Genomic DNA, 6,423 nt, shown 5'->3' on the forward strand with positions numbered 1-6,423 from the left:
CAATGTCCATGGTAGTGTACCCACAATAGGTCCGAAGATGTAACAGCTTGCGAGACAGACGTAAAGCGACATCAATCTGCGTGATGATTCCGCCAACATGGATGACTCCTTCAGTAGATCTGGAGATACCGCTGAGACTGTATAATAAAAAGTTCCCACATGCTACTGGGCGAGACTGGGATGCACAAAATAATAGGAAGATCTCCTCTTCACTCAGTAGTGTCTCTGCATCCGGTCTTCCCAGGAAGGAATGTGCTAATTTCATCTGAAAGTATCTGAAGGCGGGGTTATGTATAACATGAGACAGCCGCGTAGATGGATCTTGGCTTCCGCCACCCGATATATCACTCCAAAACTTCTCCACCTCCTTACCCAGAAAATATCCCGTAGGTGTCTCCGGGATAGCATCAAGAGTGGTATGGAAACCCAATAGGTCGCCGAACTCTTTCTGGCTGAAAGAGTACTCAACTTCAAAGAGCCTGAAAGCAGCATACCCATCTGGTCCAGAGTATGGGTCATAGTCGAATGAACTCAGGAACTCCAATGTCAGGTTCCTGTAGGTTTTACTCAAGTCATCAGCAAACTCGTCCTAGTGAAGCTGGTGGCTAAGGAATCGGATACTCGGCTCGATACCCAGTGCCTCCATACAGTGCTGAACAGGATAACGTATGGGCGCCATAGGGCGCTGATACAGAGCGATGTAGCGCTCCCTCTGAGCATTATCTCTATAGGCCACGTGCATGTCATCGAAATCCTGCATCCTGTAAAAGTTAAGAAAGTGATCCTGAAAATGCAAACCATTCAAATTTTTAGTTTCAATGCAAAATATGATAAAATTAAATAAAATTAAATAAATGCGAAAAAGTAAAATGAAAGAAAAACCATGGGTTGCCTCCCACGCAACGCTTGTTGAACGTCATTAGCTTGATGATTAGAATTTATACACCTGTAGTAGTAGGGATTGGTGGATCAATCAGAGTGTGGCTTGAGTAGTATGCTGGAATGTCTCCTCCTTCATAGAGCTTCAGTCTTTGTCCATTTACAACGAATGGACTACAAGTTTCGTTCTTGATTTTTATGGCTCCGGATCTCAGAATCTTGGATACTTCGAAAGGACCAGTCCATCTTGAACGTAGCTTTCCAGGGAAAAGTCGTAACCTAGAGTTGAAAAGGAGAACAGGATCGCCTATATTGAAGTTTTTCTTTACTATTCTTTTGTCGTGATAGGCTTTTGTCCTCTCTTTATATATTTTTGCATTCTCGTAGGCAGATTTCCTAAGTTCTTCTAATTTATGAATGTCTAGGGTACGCTTTTCTCCAGCGGCTAGGTAGTCTAAATTCAAAGTTTTAATGCCCCAATAGGCCTTATGCTCTAATTCGAACGGTAAGTGACAGGATTTTCCATAGACTAGTTGGTAAGGAGTAGTTCCTATAGGGGTTTTTAAAGCGGTTCTATAGGCCCATAATGCTTCTTGATGCTTTTGAGACCAGTCTCTCCTAGAAATAGAAACAGTTTTCTCTAGGATTTGTTTTATCTCCCTATTAGATACTTCTACTTGGCCACTACTTTGTGGATGGTATGGTGTTGCTACTCTATGCCTAACTCCATATTTTCTAAAAGTTTATCAAATTTTCTCGATATAAAGTGTGATCCTCCATCGCTTATGACTAAACGTGGTGTTCCAAGTCTAGGGAAAATATAGTTTTTAAATAGTTTGATTACAACCCTAGTGTCGTTTGTGGGTGCAACTATAGCTTCAATCCACTTAGACACATAGTCCACAACTACTAAGATATACCTGTTTCCTAAGGATGGTGGGAAAGGTCCCATGAAATCTATACCCCATACGTCAAAGAGTTCTACTTCCTGAATGTTTCTTAGAGGCATTTCATCACGTCTTGAAATGTTTCTAGTGCGTTGGCATCTATCACATTTGACGATGCAAGCATAGACATCACGCCACATGGTAGGCCAGAATAGGCCAGCTTGAAGAATCTTGGCGTATGTCTTAGAGGTGCTCGCATGTCCACCATAAGGTGCATAATGACAATGCTTGATAATACTATTTACCTCTACTTCTGGAACGCAACGGCGAAAAATACCATCTTTACCCCTTTTGAAAAGGAGCGGTTCGTCCCAATAGAAGTTTCTCACATCGTGGAAGAAATTCTTCTTGCGGTGGTAATCAAGATCAGGGGGTACTATATCAGCAGTTAGGTAATTAACGAAGTCTGCATACCAGGGTACGTTACTTATTGTTAAGGAATTTTGGGAGTGCTCATAAAGATCTAGGTTATTATCTTCAATGGTTTCTACTTTAGCTATCAGTCTATCATAGGCGAAATCATCATTTATGGGTACTAGTTCTGGTTTTAGATGTTCTAGCCTAGAAAGATGATCGGCTACTACATTTTCAGTGCCTTTTTTATCTCTTATGTCTAAATCAAACTCTTGTAGTAATAGAATCCATCGGAGTAACCTGGGCTTGGCATCTTTTTTACTTAATAGGTAACGAATGGCAGCATGATCGGTGTAAACTATAATTTTTGCTCCTACTAGATAAGATCTAAATTTGTCTATAGCGAAAACTACAGCGAGCAATTATTTTTCAGTTGTTGTGTAGTTAAGTTGGGCAGCATCTAGGGTTCTACTGGCATAATAAATGGCATGTAATTTTTTATCTTTCCTTTGTCCTAGAATAGCTCCAACTGCATAATCACTAGCATCGCACATTATCTCAAAAGGTTCTGACCAATCAGGTGGTTTCATAATAGGTGCAGAGATTAATGCTTGCTTTAAAAGATTAAATGCGTCATTACATTTTTCATCGAAAATGAATTCAGCATCTTTCATTAAAAGTCCAGTTAAAGGTTTAGTTATTTTGGAGAAGTCCTTAATAAAACGCCGGTAGAATCCAGCGTGTCGAAGGAAGCTTTGGACTTCTCTGATGGTTTTTGGTGGTTTTAGGTTTTCTATAACTTCTATTTTAGCTTTATCTACCTCTATACCTTTTTCGGAAACTATATGTCCTAAAACTATTCCTTCGGTCACCATGAAATGAAATTTTTCCCAGTTTAGCACGAGGTTCACCTCCACACATCTCTCCAGGATTTTCTCAAGGTTAGCAAGACAATTGTGGAAATCAAATCCGCAAACCGAGAAATCGTCCATAAACACTTCCATGATACCATCTAGGTAATTTGCAAAGATTGACATCATGCAGCGTTAGAAAGTAGTTGGGGCATTACAGAGGCCGAATGGCATTCTTCTGTAGGCAAAAGTTCCATAAGGGCATGTAAAGGTAGTTTTTTCTTGATCTTCGGGGTGGATAGGTATTTGGAAGAATCCAGAGTATCCGTCTAGATAACAGAAGTAAGAGTGTCTGGCTAGACGCTCCAACATTTGGTCTATAAATGGTAAAGGTAAATGATCCTTCCTAGTTGCTTTATTTAATTTTCTATAATCTATACACATCTGACATCCTTCTTCTAATCGTTTTGCTACATGTTCGCCTTTATCGTTTTGCACGACTGTGATGCCTCCCTTTTTAGGTACTACATGCACAGGGCTCACCCACTTACTATCCGAGATCTGGTAGATGATACCTGCCTCACGTAACTTAAGAACTTCCTTTTTAACAACATCACTCATTATAGGGTTTATTCTTCTCTGATGTTCCCTAGAGGGTTTTGAATCTTCTTCGAGCGAAATCCGATGCATGCATACGCATGGACTTATACCTTTCAGGTCAGAGATATTATATCCTAAGGCTGAGGGACATCTTCGTAAAACGTCTAAAATTTGGTTCATTTCCTCTTGGTTCAAGGTAGCACTAACTATAACTGGACGGTTCATCTTTTCATCGAGGAACTCATATCTCAGGTTCTTAGGCAGTTCCTTAAGTTCTAAAGTTGGTTTCTTAGGGCATGGCATAGGATCTGGGGTAAGGGATAAACATTCGTAAAGGTTATCATTGATGTAGGGTTTCTTAAAGTCATCATCTTCCCTTATAAGAGTTGATGGTAACTTAATTGTTTTTATAATTTCTTTTTTTTTCTAATTCTCTAACACATTCATCAATCATATCTAAGGCATAACACGAGTCTCCCATCACAGGTGCCATAAGAAATTTCGAAAGTATGAATTCTATTTTCTCGTCACCTACCTCAAATGTCAACTTTCCTTTCTTGACATCTATTATGGCTCCTGCAGTCAATAAGAATGGTCTACCTAGAAGGATTGGTATATCATTGTCCTATTTGATGTCCATGACAACAAAATCAGTAGGGATAAATAACTGACCTATCCTAACAGGGACATCTTCTAAAATGCCTATCGGATATTTAACAGATCTATCGGCTAACTGAAGTGACATTTTAGTGGGTTGTAATTCTCCTAAGTTTAACCTCTCACAAACTGCTAAAGGCATTAGGCTCACACTAGCTCCTAAGTCTAGAAAAGCTTTTCGATGACATGATTACCCAAAAGGAAAGGAATGGAGAAATTTCCAGGATCTTTATCTTTCTTTGCTAACTTGTCCTCGGAAATAGAATTACATTCCAAAGGCTTCGAATCGTCAAGTCTACATTTGTTGGTAAGGATGTCTTTGAGAAACTTTGCATAAGAGGGTATTTGGGTGATGGCTTATGTGAAAGGGATTTCTACATGAAGTTTTTCTATAACTTTAATAAATTTTTGATACTGTTTATTGATCTGGGTTTGTTTGAGTCTTTGCGGATATGGTATAGGTGGTTTATATGGCGGGGGTGGTACGTAAGTTTTATCTTTAGGTTCTTCTCCTTTTTATCGACCTTGCTGGTTTTCAGATTCCTCTGGTTCCTTTACTTCGTCCGTGAGTTTGGTACATTCCTTAGAAATTTCGGGTTCACTCAATCTTGGGTTTGGTGGCTCATCATAAGCGTTCCCACTTCGTAGGGTAATGGCATTGGCTTGTCCTCTCGGATTTTGTTGAGGTTGTCCAGGGAATTGTCCTCCAGGTGTAGTCTGAGGGGCTTGGTTTAAAGCTACCTGAGAGATCTGGGTTTCAAGCATCTTAGTATGAGTACCTATTTGGTCAACCTTGGTTCCTAACTGAGTAATCAATTTGTTAACATGAATGTTTTGGTTCATGAACTCCTTGTTTTGTTGGGTTTGAGCGGTGATAAAATTTTCCATAATTTTCTCAAGGCTCGGTTTTGGTGGTACAGGTTGCATAGGTTGATTTGATCTAGGGGCTTGATAACTAGGTCTCGGAGGTGCATTATTTTGAATAGGATTATTGTTTTTATAGGAGAAGTTCGGGTGATTCCTCCATCTAGGGTTGTAGGTATTCGAGTATGGGTTCCCTTGGGTGTAGTTCACTTGCTCAGAGTGGGTTTCGTTTAATAGACTGCATTCTGCAGATTGGTGTCCTTTGGTTCCATATATCTCACAATCCGACGAAACTGCGGCTACAGTATTCGGGTTTATGCACATATGCTCGACTTTAAGGGCTAATGCGTCCATTTTAGCTTGCATCATGTCTATAGAGCTTAGTTCATGCACTCCTCATTGGGCTTCCTTCTTCTCAACTGTCGCTCGTTCGACTCCCCATGATTGATGGTTTTGAGCCATATCTTCGATGAGGGCACTAGCTTCAGGATAAGGTTTGTTCATCAGAGCACCGCCTGCGGCAGCGTCGATGGTCATCTTTGTGTTATAATGAAGTCCATTATAGAAGGTTTAAATGATTAACCAATTTTCTAAACCATGATGTGGGCATGCTCGTAACAACTCCTTATATATCTCCCAAGCTTCGAACAACGATTCTCCTTGGTTTTGGGTAAATCTAGTTATATGGTTTCGAAGAACGGCAGTCTTACTCGGGGGAAAATATCTAGCAAGAAAAACTCTTCTAAGGTTATCCCAAGTCGTAATGGAATTGGGTGGAAGGGAATCTAACCATGATAGGGCTTTATCTCTGAGGGAAAAAGGAAATAATCTTAAACGTATTGCCTAAGGAGAAGCTCCATTGGTTTTAAAAGTGTCTACTAATTGAAGAAATATTTTTAAATGTTGGTTTGGGTTCTCAGTAGCGAGACCTGTGAATTGTCTCTATTGCACTAGTTGCAACAGGGATGGTTTAAGTTCAAAATTATTAGCTGGGATGGTTGGGTTTACTATACTAGAACTAGGTTCTTCATTGGATGGTTGAGCGAAATCCTTAAGAGGTCTTTGGTTTTGATCTTCGGCCATAGCTCTCTTAATTCTATGAAAGAATAAACGTGCGCGAGCGTAACGTTCAGGTTTCGCCAGAGGGTATACTAAGCTTAAACTTCCGGTGCTGCGAGTTCTTCGCATTGACCGGCGGGAAATAGCCTAAGTCTAAACGATATAACAATAGGGAAATGAAATTTGACGAAATTGGTCCCCGGCAACGGCGC

The 6,423-nt window shown here is 40.2% G+C and overlaps 1 non-coding gene across 1 annotated transcript; it reads left to right on the top strand.

Annotated features, from left to right (window-relative positions):
• The first annotated feature begins 5,744 nt into the window (after window positions 1–5,744).
• LOC127108803 (small nucleolar RNA R71) lies at window positions 5,745–5,851 on the top strand. The gene has a single exon (XR_007796314.1). It is a non-coding gene; the product is annotated as a small nucleolar RNA R71 (small nucleolar RNA).
• Window positions 5,852–6,423: the final 572 nt, after the last annotated feature.

This window comes from Lathyrus oleraceus, chromosome 7 (assembly GCF_024323335.1).
Source record: "Lathyrus oleraceus cultivar Zhongwan6 chromosome 7, CAAS_Psat_ZW6_1.0, whole genome shotgun sequence".
In the NCBI taxonomy this organism is placed as follows: domain Eukaryota; kingdom Viridiplantae; phylum Streptophyta; class Magnoliopsida; order Fabales; family Fabaceae; genus Lathyrus; species Lathyrus oleraceus.